Source organism: Rana temporaria, chromosome 12 (assembly GCF_905171775.1).
Source record: "Rana temporaria chromosome 12, aRanTem1.1, whole genome shotgun sequence".
NCBI lineage: Eukaryota > Metazoa > Chordata > Amphibia > Anura > Ranidae > Rana > Rana temporaria.
In genome coordinates, this window is record NC_053500.1 from 133920754 (window position 1) to 133938649 (window position 17896).

Sequence of the window (17896 nt, forward strand, 5' to 3'; positions counted from 1 at the left end):
CATCGGCCACCAATGTATGGGACAACTACACCAACTATCAATATAAAAGGCTTGTTTCCACTTCCAATCAGTGTAAGGGAAACTACAATTTTCATTTTCACCATTGGCATCCATGCAAACGTGTCGTGAGCTAGAGATGTAATAATTTAGAAGGGGATCCCCAAGACATGAAAATAATTTCAAGGGTTCCTCTGTAAAGAAAAAATGATGAGAAAGGCTGGTCTAGAAGAAAATAAAAAATCAGCTATACCTACCTTATTCCATAATCCTGTAGGCTTCTTCTGCATTGTATGACCAGTCCACTAAAGCTGCTTTGAGAGCCCCTGGCTGATCGGTTGCCGCCACTGTTTGGCTGAAACTTTTTTTTTTTTTAGCAGGCTCTTTTGACAAAAGTTGATCAAATGATCAGCCTTGGACAAATGGAGCCCTAAACATTAGTACCACTTGGTACAGTCACAGAAGCTTTCAGCCTCTCATAGATCTTTGCAGGCTCTAGATCAGGGATATGCAATTAGCGGACCTCCAGCTGTTGCTGAACTACAAGTCCCATGAGGCATAGCAAGACTCTGACAGCCACAAGCATGACACCCAGAGGCATGATGGAACTTGTAGTTTTGCAACAGCTGGAGGTCCGCTAATTGCATATCCCAGCTCTAGATGGTGTGCCTATGCCGTCTGACCGCACAAAAACGCAGGAATCTCACGTACGCATAAGACCATAGCATCAGGGCTTCCAAAAGCAGACTCATAGACAAACACAACACAGACACTGTCGCTTTCAGTTTAATAATTTAAAACCCAGAAAGCATCAGTTGTGTTCCTTTATTTATCCTGGCTGCACCGGAGAGATTGGGGAGATAAGGAAGATCAAGCAAGATAACTGCACGTGACAACAGATGTCTGCCAGAGCAGCCGTTAATAAGTTTTATGCAAATGGAGAGACCTACATTAGCCTCCAATTGTCCGTCAGCCACCTGTTTGGATGGGGGATGGTCAGGGTCTGTGTTGTGATATGTGCGCAGTAGGGGGAGGGGGGAGCCTGCACACCTATGGCCCAGTTGGTCTGCCCTAATTGCATTACATAAACCTGTTCCTATTAATTGCATCCTTTTCGCAGCAGTGATGTGGCTAAGCCCCGCAATGCAAACACCATCCATGTTCCCATGGCACTGGCCTGTTATTTAAAGCCATCTCCACCCAAGATATTTTATCGTTGGCATGGCACCATTGGAGAACCATCTTCTGGTTTATATCTTGGAGACCTAGCTGTCCATAAGATCATTTTTTGTCCTCCCAGCTCCGTGATTAATGGCATATGCTGCGACAATGCAGGCCTAAATCAAATGTAATATAGGGCAGCAGGTACAGATGATTAATTGCGTACAAAGAGAAAACTCACCCGATCTCTACCGCTGTATAGTGCAAATTAGTGCGCAGAGTGGTCGGCGCTCTGGCTGATTGAATTCACAGTGAGTCCATAACAAGTACGAGCCGACACCTCAACATCTTCTATATAGAAAACTTTATTTTAGCATCATAGCAGTAACATAACAGTAATGCCGCGTACAGACGATCGGAAATTCCAAAAACAAAACCAGGGATTTTTTTCCCAGACGATGTTCGCTCAAACTTGTCTTGCATATATACGGTCGCACAAATGTTGTCGGAAATTCCGAACGCCAAGAACGCAGTGAGATACAAGACGTACGACGGCTGTATTAAAAAAGGGGAGTTCAATACCAGTTGTGTTAGTAGAAGTTTGGTAAGGGAGACGATTAGCGCTTTTCAGCCTCGTGCCTTTCAGTCCGTTACAGCGCGACAAATGTGCTATCTCCATTACGAACGCTAGTTTTACCATTTTGTGCGTCGGAATTGTCCACACACGATCGGAATTTACGAGAACGGATTTTGTTGTCGGAAAACTTGAGAACCAGCTCTCAAATTTCTGTTGTCGGAAATTCCGACAGCAAATGTCCGATAGAGCCTACACACAGTCAGAATTTCCGACAGAAAGCTCCCATCGAACATTTGTTGTCGGAAATTTCGACAATTTCGTGTGTACGCGGCATAACAGTATTGACGCGTTTCGGCCTAAGTCTTTTATTCAATAAGGCCCAGATTCTCAAAGGAGATACGACGGCGTATCCCCAGATACGCCGTCGTATCTCTGAGTCTGAGCCGTCGTATCTATGCGCCTTATTCTTAGAATCAGTTACGCATAGATTTGAGATTTGTATTAGATCCGAGCGGCGTAAGTCTCTTACGCCGTCGGATCTTAACTGCATATTTACGCTGGCCGCTAGGGGCGTGTACGCTGATTTACGCCTAGAAATATGTAAATCAGCTAGATACGCGAATTCACGAACGTATGCCCGACCGACGCAGTACAGATACGCCGTTTACGTTAGGCTTTTTCCGGCGTAAAGTTACCCCTGCTATATGAGGCGTACATGCGGCGTACCATTGTTAAGTATGGCCGTTGTTCCCGTGATGAAATTTGAAAATTTTACGTCGTTTGCGTAAGTCGTTCGTGAATGGGGCTGGACGTAATTTACGTTCACGTCGAAACCTATACGTCCTTGCGGCGTACTTTGGAGCAATGCACACTGGGATATGTCCACGGACGGCGCATGCGCCGTTCGTTAAAAACGTCAATCACGTCGGGTCATGGTTAATTTACATAACACACGCCCACCTCTTTACAATTTGAATTAGGCGGGCTTACGCCGGCCTATTTACGCTACGCCGCCGCAACTTTCTTTTGAGAATACGGCACTTGCCTGTAAAAGTTGCGGAGGCGTAACGTAAATAGGATACGTTACGCCCGCACAAAGTTACGCGCATCTACGTGAATCCGGGCCTTACACTTTAATATGCAGCAGGCCTGGCTGGCTCAGCGTCAGAGGTCACGCCTCAATCACAGGAGACTTATAATAATAAAATAGTAGAATGCTCTAGCTGGCCATATACTATAAGATGGTCTGAGCTAGACAAATCTGCTGGTTATCCCATCCAGTGTGTATGAGGGAATCTCTCCTGCTGGCTATTGTATTGTGACAGCCAGCACCCTCAGCTGTCAGAGTACCTGAACAACAGTTGCATCTGCTTGAGAGAAGCTGCATTCAAGTCAACAATATTCTACCCGGCTCGATTTTTAGATCAAAGAATGTGGGGTGGGAGGATGCCAACAGGGCCACCTACAGCTTGAATTTTATCCAGATCATCACGAGGAGCAGAGATGAGCTCAGGCATCCTCCACACTCATCTCTAACCGAACATCATCTCTAGAGAGCTTTCTTTTTTAAATCCAATGAGCTGCAAGCTGTAGCCCACCTCTTTGTTTAACTGGCCCAGAGCTCATTAGGGTAAAAAAAAAAAAAGCACAAGATCGACTAGAGATGAGTTCAATTAATGGCTCAGTTCATCTCCAATCAGAAACTAGTCAACATTTCTCTTGTGTATTGCCATTCGCCAGCTTTACAACCTTCCAATGATCATCCGCTAACAGCAGAGCAACTGGATCGCACTGGCAATCAAGGCAGAAGGCTGGCACATTTTATTGTAAATTCAGTATTGTGTGCGAGGTTAATCAGATGATTTAGAGGCTTTTTGTATGCATGTTTTTTTTGCAGAATCTTATGTTTTTTAGGGGTTCACAGAGCTTTAAATACCTTGGCCCAGATTCACAAAGCACTTACGCCGACGTATAACACGTTAGGCCGACGTAAGTGCAAATGTGCGCCGGCGTATGTGTGCGCCAGACCCACAAACAAATATGCGCCTAAAAACAGGCTACACCCCGCCGACGTAGCTTGCACACGCCGGCGTAGGGTGGGCGCACATTTAGGCTAGGCACATGGTGCCGCTCCCATTGATTAGCCATTCAAACATGCAAATGAGGGGAAAATTTGAGGAATACGGCGATTCACGAACGTGCGTGTGCCCGGCGCATGCTACGTGAGATGCACGTAAGTTGTACGTCCGGCGTAAAGTTATTCCCCATAAAGGAGGTGCAACCCGGCAACAGACATGCACAGGTCTGCACCAGGGAACACAAGCCGGCGTATTGTGCGTTGGACGTGTGTCTGGCTGGGCATACGTTATGTTCACGGTGTACGCGGTGATCTGGCGTAGCTTAGGCAGTTGTGCCGGCGTGGTTGTGAGCAGGCGCATGGGGGTGCTGTGCTTGCGTCCACGTCGCGGCGCATGAGCAGTTCGTGATACGTACCTGTCTGGCGCTCGGCCCATCATTTGCATGGGGTCACGCCTCATTTGCATGGGTTCTCGCCCACTTCAACCTACGCCGGCGTGCGACTTCGAACCCCACGCCACACTGGCGCAGCGTTGGGAGCACTGGCTTGCTGACAATGCACAATGCGCTGCGTTGGCGTAGCTCTACGGCGGCGTAATGTGTGCCTTGCTCTCTGTGAATCTGGGCATTTATGTCTAAAAAAAAGCATGTAAACATGCATGTTTTAGGCACTTCCATTAAAGTTTATGAGACCAAAAACACTTTATTCCGTGCCAAAGAAGCTCATGTATTTTTGATGACAGCCAACCTAATGCTCAGGTGTGAATGGGCCCATTGAGAATAATTTGATAGCGCTGTCTCTCTTATGGAATCATGCAATAAAACATGCAGTTGTGAATGGGGGCTGATGTGTTTCTGTTAGCAATATATATATATGCACACACACACACACACACAACATTCCAGTGTGGTTGTACAGTGAGTCTGATTAGTACAGATGAGACTGGGGTTCTCAGTTACCCTGTGCCCCTAATAGACACAGGGTGACTTAGACATAGGAGGTGCATGGGGAGCTCGAGCAAGGGTTTCCCAACCACTCCAAGGGATTCTGGGTTCCACAGGCCCCCTGCCCAAAGTGACTCCCGTCACACACATATTATACACACACACCCACAATATGTGGCCCTAGGTCAAGGCCTACATTAGCTATGCAGGAATCTATACAAAAGATCGAACAGCTAAAATTGTAGCTCAAGTCTTGCCCATAATATCAATAGATGTGCCCACGAAAACAGTGGGATCTATGAAATATCTAGAGCCACAAGTGGCAATTACCAGGGCCGATCCTAGGCAGGGTGCACAGGGTGCATTGCACCCAGGCACCTGCAGAGGTGGGGGCACCGAACATCTAACAGACTCTCTAACAGAAGCCCTCTATGTGTCGATCACAGAGGCCCCCCTCCAGGTCCCAATAAAGTACTCTGCTTCTCTTCCTATATTTTGTTTATTGTTAAGAGATCATGTAAGGATCCCAGGGTAATGAACACTTCGTGGGGGAGGATCTCTGTGGTTGAGTCATTGCCATAGAAACATTTGTAAAGGGGAGGAGTTAGTAAAATTACGACACCCATGTGGGGGCGCCAGAAATATTTCTGCACCCAGGCGCCTGTGACCCTAGGATCGGCCCTGGCAATAACAATTTATTCTAGGCAATAGACATAGCGAATCTGTAATGTAAAACATATTGGAAAAGCTCAGTGCACATTCCCTTACTTGCAGAAAAGATGGATTGAAGCCTTCTAGCTCCCCATTGGATCCCAGCTCTCAAGTAATGCCAACGAGGATGGGCAGATTTCACTTTCCATTACACGGAGTAAGATGTACTCCTATCTACGGCTATAGTCTGTCTGGGCACAATTCAGGATAAAGCACTTATAAACCCTTAAGAAGAGCCGCTTAACGCTCAATAGAAGTGAGACGTCTGGCTGGCCTGGTCTACACATTTAAAGGTACAATTCTGGCATGGGCCTAGCCAAGGGTATACTGCCGGATACTATAAAAGTGAGATAAATGGCTCGCTTGTAGGTGGGGTACAGCAAGTGCGGCGACAGTAACTCACATACAGATGCAGTGGAAAGCCTGTATTGAAGCAATGCAACGACAGTTCACAACAATTCAGAGGGACTCCTGCCCAACTGGGTACGCTCACAGATTCCAACGATGTAAAGATGACAGGTATCAGCCAGGTGGACAGCAGAATGCAGCCTGGCCATCTGGTGGCCAAGTGGGAAAATGTCCAAGGAGTTGTGACCCTATGGCATACCTCCCAACTTTTTGAGACGGGAATGAGGGACACCTATCAGCAAAAGTATGCAGGCATAGGACACGCCCCTTTGCCACGCCCCCTTAAAGGAAAATTGTATAAAAAAACAAGATTGGTTAAACCCACAAGTGTTTTTTTTACCACTACTATTCCTTTATATTTGTTTTTCAAAGTTACAAATGCAGCAATTTAGAAATCAGATAAAAGGTTTGGCACTGGGAAACACTTTTTGATAGATAAAAAGTGCATTTTATATACATCTATATAGATCAGACCAAAATGAGGGACAAATGAGGAGGAATGAGGGACAGAGGGACATTGTTCCAAATCAGGGACAGTCCCTCCAAATCAGGGACAGTTGGGAGGTATGCTATGGTTTCCCTCCTCATCAGGAACCTTTCCCTACCGCTAATACTGTCCCTAACAGGCGGGGTGCCTGTCCTTACTCTACTAACTCGCAAAAAGCGTGCTGAGCCTGGGATCCAGGGCCTTAAATAGGCTCTGCCTGACTCAAGATGGCTGGCGAAGTCACATAGGGCAGCAGCATCCAATTGGATGTATAACAAATGACCCAAGAAACCATAGATGAACTGTGTTCCTCTCGATTTCCCCTCCAGCTGCAGTACCACTGCGGAGGAGTGCCACCTGCAGTGGAGAAAGTATACTGCACCTGCCTGCAGGCCCAGTCTACACACAAGCTGTTGTTTGAAGGTACAACGCCAACATGGGTCTAGCCACAGGTATACAGCCAGATACTATAGGAGTGAGATGTTTGGTTGACCTGGTCTAAAACACAAGTTGTTACTTGTTACTGCCAGATATTTCAGAAGTGAGATGTCTGTTTTGACCAGGCTACACACAAGCTGTCATTCAAAGGTGCAATGCCTGCGTGGGTCTAGCCACAGGTATACTGCCAGATACTATAGAAGTAAGATGTCTGATGGACCCGGTTTACACACAAGCTGTTATTTGAAGGCACAACAATAGGCGTGCTGGCTACTGCTGCAAGCACACAGGGGAATGTCTCAGGGTGGAGAGTGGGGTGGAGGGGCTGGTAATTATGTACTGATCACTCACCGTGTTCATTCATAACTGAAGCATAGTAAACTATGTTTACTGTGCTTCAGTGTGAATAAACAGGAAGCTGCTCAGCACAGAGCACTCCCTTTTATTATTTGTCCAGTGCAGCTGAGGATACAAAGGGACTGGGGAATCTCTGTCCTCAGTCCCTTTCTTTGTCTCAAAAGTTCAAAAGAAAGATATCAGGGGTCTGTTTAGACTCCTGATATTTCACCAAAGCCCCCCAATGTTCAGCGATCACTGCCCTGAGACTGACCACTGCCCTATTGACACCAATCTCTGCCCTACTGACACAGTCCACTGCTCTACTGACTGACACGATCCACGGTCCTACTGACACCAACCTTTGATCTACTGACACGTCCTATGCTCTACTGACACCGTCCATGTTGTAAATATATTTTAAAATGTTTGTTTACATTCATAATGTATGCGTGTGTGTGTGTGTGTGTATTATATACAGTGTATGCATGTGTGTTTGATCTTTGAGGTGCACACCTTAATGCAATGGGTTGCACACACCTGTGGGTACAAAGCTGGCATGGGCCTAGCCACAGGTGTGTGCCAGGTACTATAGAAGTGAGATATCTGGTCGGCCTGGTCTACGCAGAAGCTGTTACAGGTACAGGCACTACAGGTGTACTGCCAGATACTTTTCCTAGATGGAGTGCAAACTGATTAACTAACCCCAGGTTCATTAAATCCTGGCATAGCAACGGAAACCATTAATGGACTACAATATTTGCGACGAGGCTGGAGTTTTTACTCTGCGCAGTAAATATAGCAGGTTGGAAATTCGCTCTTCACTTAATACAGAGCGGAGTAAGAGCAGCCAAAAATACACCCAGCAGAACGTCAAGATAACATGCCAAGAGGTCTGTAGAGTGACAGGCTGTATTTCATAGGTCGATGTGGCGTAATAGATAACAGCCAATCAAAACTGTCATCTGCTGCTCTACTGATATTAACGTTCAAAAAGCAGATGGGCCTTTAAAAATATACCACCTTAAAAAAATATACATACGTATTAATTAACTTAACAAATCAGTTGGCATATGAGATTGACAATAAACTTTACAATCTAATTGTACAATCTTCCTTAAAGTGGTTGTAAACCTCAGACATGAAATATGAACAAAGCATACCCCTCTATAGTGTGAACTTAAATCAGAGCACTAAAAGTGTTATTTCTGTCTGCTGTTTCCTTCATCTGCTAACAGCATGTTTGCCAGTGAGAGTAAAGAATGCCCCGGAGTCAGTAAAGAATAGCGCCCCATCATTGGTGTCAGTGGGAGGAATCGTGCTCCATCATTGGTGTCAGTGGGAGGAATCGTGCTCCATCATTGGTGTCAGTGGGAGGAATAGTGCTCCATCATTGGTGTCAGTGGGAGGAATCGTGTTCCATCATTGGTGTCAGTGGGAGGAATAGTGCTCCATCATTGGTGTCAGTGGGAGGAATCGTGTTCCATCATTGGTGTCAGTGGGAGGAATCGTGTTCCATCATTGGTGTCAGTGGGAGGAATAGTGTCCCATCATTGCTATCAGTGGGAGGAATATTGCTCCATCATTGGTGTCAGTGGGAGGAATAGTGCTCCATCATTGATGTTAGTGGAAGGAATAGTGCCCCATCATTGATGTTAGTGGAAGGAATAGTACCCCATCATTGGTGTCAGTGGAAGGAATAGTGCCCCATCATTGATGTTAGTGGAAGGAATAGTGCCCCATCATTGATGTTAGTGGAAGGAATAGTGCCCCATCATTGATGTTAGTGGAAGGAATAGTACCCCATCATTGGTGTCAGTGGAAGGAATAGTGCCCCATCATTGATGTTAGTGGAAGGAATAGTGCCCCATCATTGATGTTAGTGGGAGGAATGGTGCTCCATCATTGGTGTCAGTGGGAGGAATGGTGACCCATCATTGGTATCAGTGGGAGGAATAGTGCTCCATCATTGGTGTCAGTGGGAGGAATGGTGACCCATCATTGGAGTCCGTGGGAGGAATGGTGCCCCATCATTGGAGTCAGTGGGAGGAATGGTGACCCATCATTGGAGTCCGTGGGAGGAATGGTGACCCATCATTGGAGTCCGTGGGAGGAATGGTGACCCATCATTGGTGTCAGTGGGAGGAATGGTAACCCATCATTGGTGTCAGTGGGAGGAGTAGTGACCCATCATTGAGTCCTTTGGAGGAATGGTGACCCATCGATGGTTTCAGTGGGAGGAAAATTGTCCCAGTGGCCAGATAAAGGCAAGCAAAAGGCCACATCTGATTCTGCTTTAACAGAACAATCTGATATTACAACACAGAATAGGTGATAATGAATTTAGTTAGCAGCAATTTTCTTATATTACTGCATATACAGGCACAGATTCACAAAAACTTATGACGGCGTATCTCCAGATAAGCCGTCGTAAGTCCGAATGGCCGCTGTCGTATCTATGCGCCTGATTCATAGAGTCAGTTACGCATAGATTTGGCCAAGATACGAGCGGCGTAAGTCTCCTACGCCGACGTATCTTGGGTTGCAATAATCACGCTGGCCACTAGGTGGCGCTTCCTTGATTTCCGCGTCGAATATGTAAACGAGCAAGATACGCCGATTCACGAACGTACGTACGCCCGTCGCAACTACTACCGTTTACGCAAGACATACGCCGGCGTAAAGATAAAGCATGTCTCTAGGTAGCGAAATCCATTCAAAGTATGGATGTCGGAACAAGCGTATCTTTTTACGTCGTTTGCGTAAGTCGTACGCGAATAGGGCTGTGCGTAAGATACGTTCACGTCACAGGCATTGAGCCGACGTATCTTTGGGCGTAAAAACAACGTGATACTGAGCATGCGCCGTTCGTTCCGGCCATGCATCTACATGGGGTCAAGCCTCATTTAAATACAACACGCCCCCTACCAGCCCACTTTGAATTACGCGCACTTACGCCGGCCCATTTACGCTACGCCGCCGTAACTTAGGACGCAAGTGCTTTGTGAATACAGCACTTGCCTCTCTAAGTTGCGGCGGCGTAGCGAAAATACGATACGCTACGCCCGCGAAACGTAGAGCGGCCGTACGTGAATCCAGGCCACAGAAAATAAAACAGAGCTGAGATTTGACGAGCTACATCTAAAATACAAAAAATATTGAACACATGCATCTATACAGTAGTTGTTAGCAATATATTGTGGTTATATGAATTGTTACCATCTATTATACAGATAATAAAACAGGGCTGAGATCTGATACATCTTAAAGGCTAAATATTGATCCTTATGTTAAAAAAAAAAAAGGTAAATATTGAGCTTATACTTATATAATATACAGTAGTTATTAGCAAAATATTGTGGTGATATTAGTATATTGTTACTATCTATACTACAAATAATAATAAAAAGCCAAAAGTGAGATCTGATGAGTAGTGTTGCTCACGAATATCCGTATTGCGAATATTCGGCTCGAATATGGCATATTTGAGTATTCGCGACTATCTCGAATTTCGCGGTCAATATTCGCTATTCCGAATATTCAGATTTTTTCAATTTTATTTTTAGAACAGATCACATCCTAGTGATCTCCATCGACGTCTAAAAGCATTGCTGGTATGATTAGAGACCTTGGGCCGACCCGGCCGAGTAGCTGAAGCGATAATTTTATATTGCCGAATATTCGCAATGCGAATATTCGGCAATAGGAATATTGCGCGATTATTTTCTCCGCCCTTCTTTTGCATCAGAGCCAATCAGAGTTCTCCCACCACAGTTGTCGAAATTCCGCAATCAATTTCGCATTCGCATTTTGCGAAATTTCGATAAAATATCACGAATATTCTGAGCCAATCAGAGGGCTCCTACCGCAGTTGTCGAAATTCCGCAATAAATATCGCATTCGCATTTTGCGAAATTTCGATAAAATATCACGAATATTCTGAGCCAATCAGAGGGCTCCTACCGCAGTTGTCGAAATTCCGCAATAAATATCGCATTCGCATTTTGCGAAATTTCGATAAAATATCACGAATATTCTGAGCCAATCAGAGTGCTCCTACCGCAGTTGTCGAAATTTCGCAATTATTTTCGCGTTCGCAATAGCGAAATTTCGCAAACATTTCATTTCGATAAAATATCACGAATATTCGAATTTAGCGAATATTTCTCGAATATTCGGCTAGATATTCGTGATATATCGCGAAATCGAATATGGCGTATTCTGCTCAACACTACTGATGAGCTACATCTACAATACTGAATATTGAGCTTATACATATATACAGTAATTATTAGCAATATATTGTATAAATATTAGTATATTGTTACTATCTATACTACAGATAATAAAACAGAGCCGAGATCTGATGAGCTACATCTACAATACTGAATATTGAGCTTATACAAACATATATACAGTTATTATTAGCAATATATTGTATAAATATTAGTATATTGTTACGATCTATACTACAGATAATAAAACAGAGCTGAGATCTGATGAGCTGCGTCTATTGATCCGATAAATATATCTGTGATGATCACCAGAGAGGACATGACAGCTCTATGTAGAAGAAGTCACATAAGAGATTATGTCATTATTTGGATACAAAGTATCAGAATGGAAGTTATTTGGCTACAAGACATCCTACGCAGTTCTCATAGAGAAATATAACAGCTGATAGGAAAGTGTACATCGGGGATCTGTCACACCCCCTCACTCACAGATCTCAGGTCTCTGTGCCCCCCTCTATGCCACCATCAGCACCTGGCACCCCCCCCGATCACCCCTCCAGCCCCCCATCCCCAGGCACCTGTAGCCGGTCCTGCCAGTGATCAGCCTTCCTCCTCCGATCCCTCTGCTTCACTCCAGCTGCCCCCTCTCTTTCTCTCTCTCGTGGAGCTTTAACTCGGCACGTCCTCTAGTGACGTCACGGAAGACAGCACCGACTAGTGTCACCTAGAGGGAAAGCTGAAGGTCAGTGAGCAGCAGCAGCATCCTCCTCCTCTGTACTGGTGGTATATACAGCATCCCCCATAGAGGGGGGGAGACCGGGAGAGGGAGGAAAAAATAAGGGTGGGTGATGGGACACCATGTGATCACACATCAGGATTTATAAAGCAGGAATATATATGGGGAGGGGGGATTGTAATCAGCTGTTGGATGTGGGTGGTCCATATTTAGGGTGCATTGTGTAGGCAAAGATCTAGGTAAAGCTGGATTGGGGGGGGGGGGGGTATTGTCAAGTCATGGTCACACCCACTATTATATGTCTGGCTGCTGTAATGCTCTGTAATACTGACAAGTAGCGAGGAATGTGCAGGATTCCCAGTAGTGTCACTGTGAACATATGGAGGACATAATAGGGTTTGCCATTCAGAATGCTCTGTAATGCATTCTGATGACTGAGTTATAAAAAACAAAAGCAAAAAAAAGCAAAAAAAAAAAAACAGCAATTATAAAAAAATAATAAATAGAACTACTACTACTACTATTATTATTATTATTATTATTATTATTATTATTAATAATAATAATGATAATATAACTACTACTACAATTATTAATATTGGAACTGCTATTAATAATAATAATAGTAATGAACTACTACTATTATTAATAATGCTACTAATAATAGAACTACTACCGGTACTACTAATAATGATAATGGAAATGCTATTAATAATAATAGTAGTAGTTCCATTACTATTATTGATAATAGCATTTTCATTATTAGTAGTATCGGTAGTAGTTCTATTATTATTAGTATTATTATTATTATTATTATTATTAATAATAATAATAATAATAGTAGTAGTTCCATTACTATTATTGATATTATTATTATTAATACTAATAATAATAGAACTACTACCGGTACTACTAATAATGGAAATGCTATTATTAGTAATAGTAATGGAACTACTACTATTATTATTATTATTATCATTAATAATATAATAATAATAATAATAATAATACTAATAATAGAACTACTACTGATAATGGAAATGCTATTATCAGTAATAGTAATGGAACTACTATTATTATTATTATTATTATTATTATTATTATTAATAATAATAATAATAATAATAATAATAATCGAACTACTACCGGTACTACTAATAATGATAATAGAAATGCTATTATCAATAATAGTAATGGAACTACTACTATTATTATTAATATTACTACTAATAATAGAACTACTACCGGTACTTCTAATAAAGATAATGGAAATGCTATTATCCTTAATAGTAATGGAAGCACTACTATTAATAATAATAGAAACAAATGTTAAATGCCTCTGAAAAGTGATTTGAATGTGGATCACTTTTCAGAAGCATGGCAATTTAAACTTAAAAAGAGAAGTATGGGTTAATCTTTTTTTCCCAGAATAATACTTACCTAGGTGGATTCAGCATCAGTCCGATGCTGCATCTGTCCCCCCGCAGCCTCTTCACTGAGAACTGAGCCGCCGATGGCTCGGTTCTCTCCCCTTCCTGAGCAGAGAGCTGTTGACTGTCAGTCAGCATCTCTCCTCCACGCTCATTGGAGCGCTGAGCTGTGGAGGGGCGAGGAGCGGCCGTCTCAGCTGTTAGCTGAGAGGCTGAGACTGCCATCAGTCCAGGCACCTGGCATATCCAGACTTCCGAAGTCGGGATGACGCGGTGCCTGGACTGATCTCGGTGACGTCAGCAGAGAGCAGAGTTCAGTCTGCTCTCTGCTGAAAATGGGTCACAGGAGTGCAAAACCAATTGTACTACTGTGACCCAGAGGAGAAGCCCAGCTGAACAAGCTCAGGCTGGACTTCTTCTTTAATCTTACATTGGTCCAGCCTGGAATTCAGCTTTAAAGTAACTATAGGTAAAACTTTTTTTTACACTACCAGTTTGGGTGGCTGACGTCACCGCGTTCTTGCCATTCAAAAGAACGGCGGGTTTTTGTGTGGCCGCGTGTATACACAGCTTTTCAGAGCAAGCCTCCCAGGAATCCCTTTGTGAAAACCAAAGTTTTCCGGATTCCCGGTCATGTGTACAGGGCTTAACCTGTAGGCATGCGTGCGCACAGGGTGTGCCAGGTGTGCCCAGGCACACCCTAATCGACCTGTGCAGAACAGATTGCCCCTACTGACCTGGCTCCCCCTCCTTCCCCCCACAGCACTGCCGGCTTCCCACCTCTCCCACCGGTTGTTGCTGTGGATGTTTTAGGATGAGTGGGTGAAGGGGCCAGTAAATATGCCATTTACCGGCCCCTTCCCTTTCTGAATAAACATTGTGAGTGTTCGGTAGAGTGTGTTTTAGCTTTGGGTTGCACACCCTAATGCCAAAGGCTGCACACACCTATGCCTGTAGGTAAAAATGACCAAGCAGGATTTACAACCACTTTAACCTTCCTCCATCCCACCAAGAAATTACATACTAGTTTTGGGTGAGCTGACTGATATTTGAACTGATATATTCAATCCCCTTTCTCTATAAATAGCCTGTAATTATCTAGGCTCATGGAAACCGCTCTTATCTCATTGTTGACTAAAGACAAAAGAGTCCCTGCAGTAATGATTACCAGAGGTCACATGACCTAATAATAGTGGGACTTCCTTGATATTTAAATGCCTTACTAATTTGTGTTCATTTAACGACAGGTCCTCTTTAAATGCTTTGTTGTCTTAAATTTAAAATGAAAGGGTTGGCATCGAAAAGAGCGTTTATAAGACGCATTTTAATTCTAGCAGGTGCTTGAGAAAGGAAATGACACATCTAAATCGATACAAGTGATGTGATGAATGAGATCATGTGACCTGTGGTGCATGTGACTTGTCCCCTCTGGGCAAAGGGGGGGGGGGGGCATGGAGAGGAATGGAGAGGAAAGACAATCACAAAGACAATCACATGTGTGGATGCCAGTCTTGCAGATACTGTGCCATTCAACGGCACAAACTGCCAATGTGCAAATTACATTTTATAGTTTTGATTGTGTTACCATGTGGATATGTAATCATCCAATGTATGATCTACATCCACCCTCACAGCTACCATCAGATACTAACAATATATTTCCATAGCAGTGGCGGCTGGTGCTCAAATTTTTTTTTGGGGGGGGGGGGCGCAAACTAACAAACAAAAAAAAAACATCAATTGCAGCCTCACTGTGCCCATCAATTGCCGCCACTGTGCCCATCAATTGCCGCCACTATGCCCATCAAACGCAGCCGCTGTGCCATAAAATTGTCGCCACTGTGCCATGCCATCAAACGCAGCCACTGTGCCCATCAATTGTCACCACTCTGCCATGCCATCAAAGGCAGCCACTGTGCCATCAATTGTTGCCACTGTGCCCATCAATTGTCGCCACTGTGCCATGCCATCAATTGTCGCCACTGTGCCCATCAATTGTCGCCACTGTGCCATGCCAAATGCAGCCACTGTGCCATGCCATTGTCACCACTGTGCCCATCAATTGTCGCCACTGTGCCATGCCAAATGCAGCCACTGTGCCATGCCATTGTCACCACTGTGCCCATCAATTGTCACCACTGTGCCATGCCATTGTCGCCACTGTGCCCATCAATTGTCGCCACTGAGCCATGCCATTGTCACCACTATGCCATGCCATTGTCACCACTGTGCCATGCCATTGTCGCCACTGTGCCATGCCAAACGCAGCCACTGTGCCATCAATTGTCACCACTGTGCCATGCCAAACGCAGCCACTGTGCTATGCCATTGTCGCCACTGTGCCCATCAATTGTCGCCACTGTGCCATGCCATTGTCACCACTGTGCCATGCCATTGTCGCCACTGTGCCATGCCAAACGCAGCCACTGTGCCATCAATTGTCACCACTGTGCCATGCCAAACGCAGCCACTGTGTCATGCCATTGTCACCACTGTGCCCATCAATTACCGTCAGTTTGCCCCTAAAATGCCCCCCCCCCCCGCCACTTACCTTTCTCGGTCAGCCATCCTCGGATCCTCCTCCACGATCCCTCGAGTAGTCCCGCTCTCGATGTCATTTCAGCCAATCGGGTTACCGGTAACCAGATCAGGTGAACCTGATTGACTGATATGCGTGTCTGTGTTAACTAAGGAACGCACCCCCCGTGCGTCCCCTGGTTAACTATTTGGAAGCCAATTACAGCCCTCAGGCTGTAATCAGAAAGCCATCAGAGCCGCTGGCTCTGATATACACTTCCACAGCCAACCAGCTGCCGTTATTCAGGTGGCCGGCGCTCACCAGGGGGCTGGCCATCTGAATAGTGGGCAGCGGCGACAATACATAGATTTATGCAATGCATGAATCTATGTATTGTTTTTCAGTGGCGGTGCAGGACAGAGGGGGCGGAGCTCCTGCACCCTCTATGGACGCACCGCCACTGTAGACATATTGCTTATGATCTGGTGAAGCTAAAAGAGCACATCGTATGTAAATATGAGCCCTGCATATGAGTGTATAACCATAGAGCATGGGATTGCTGCGGGGGTCAGGATGGAGTCAGCTGGTGGTGTAATGATATATACACACACAATAACATTTTCTAAATAATCCTAGATTCCAGACTGTGAGAACAGAATGTTTCCAGTGCCAGTTACTGCTTGAGAGGCAGCTGGGCCTTTGGGCATTCACGGGAAAACCATTATAAACGTGTCAAGTCATGGTAGATAGATACAGACAGTACATTACCCAATATTATCAAAAAATTCCGTTTGTAGGCGTGGTGTAGCAGGGTAGAAAAATGTGTCGCACCCAACTAAATATTGGGCGTGGCTTAAACGGGGTGTGGTTAGAGTCTGAGATGAAAGAGGGATGGAGGGAGAAAGAAAAGGAGAAAGAGAGAAAGAAAGAAAGAGATAGGGAGGGAAGGAGAAAGAAGCTAGGGAGCTCTAGGGAGCACACACTATATATGATATTAGCAATGCGTTGTTTGATGAACTGGTTTTTGAATGTGTAATAACTATTTAATTGTATTTATTTTTTCTTTTTCAATTTGAAATAACGGGCATGTAATGAAAGGCAGCGATTTAAGGTTACTGTCGCTGTCTTTATCTATGCTGGTAATGTGTAAAAAGCATGCACAGAAATAAAGGCCATATGAAATATTGGATCATCTATTTGTTAAAGGGACAAGACAACTATCACACAGGGGAAAATCCATTCGTTACAACTCCTGACAACCAGCAAGATTCACTGCAACGAGGAGTAGGCGTGCACCGATGGAATATAAGGGAGCGATGCACGCCCCCGCCTCACCGTCCAGACGAAGCTACGCGATCACGTTTGCGAAACGCGTTGAGGTCATAGCTCCAGGACGCCACCTATTCCCCCGGACAAGTGGGAGATACACGGAGATACATAGCGGTCTGGCATTGTGGCGACACCATGCGGCTAATGCCCGTCATCTGGGCGAAAGGACAGCGTCTATCCACCCACCACCCAATAGGAACACACCAAGGTCGAGTATACTTCCGTGCTCGAGGAACGTCCCACTCTGCAAACAGAGGATGAGCCAGCCCAAGATATCCCTATGACTACGGAAGTGGTAAGGTGGAATCAAACTATAGCTGTCGGAGAGCCGGTTGTTTTGCCACAAGTATTGCGCTGTGTACTGCTATGAATACTCTTTCAAAGACATTCATGTCTAAAAAGCAACTGTATTAACCCGCATGGTTCTTTACTGTCAGCAGCAACACTTTACAGCAGACCTATACACAGCGTACCTACTGAGTTCCATCACCCGTTTCCACACAGGGAAACTG

The 17896-nt window shown here is 44.7% G+C and overlaps 1 protein-coding gene across 2 annotated transcripts in view; it reads right to left on the reverse strand.

Annotated features, from left to right (window-relative positions):
* SLC16A3 (solute carrier family 16 member 3) overlaps nt 1-17896 on the reverse strand; it is a 74919-nt gene that overhangs the window by 34914 nt on the left and 22109 nt on the right. The window contains exon 1 of one of the 2 annotated variants that reach the window (XM_040330783.1): nt 11950-12166. The exons of the other annotated variant lie outside the window; for it this stretch is intronic. The gene's annotated coding sequence lies outside the window, so the exon portion shown is untranslated. Of the gene's footprint in view, nt 1-11949; nt 12167-17896 lie in introns of those variants that run through there. 2 annotated transcript variants of the gene reach the window in all.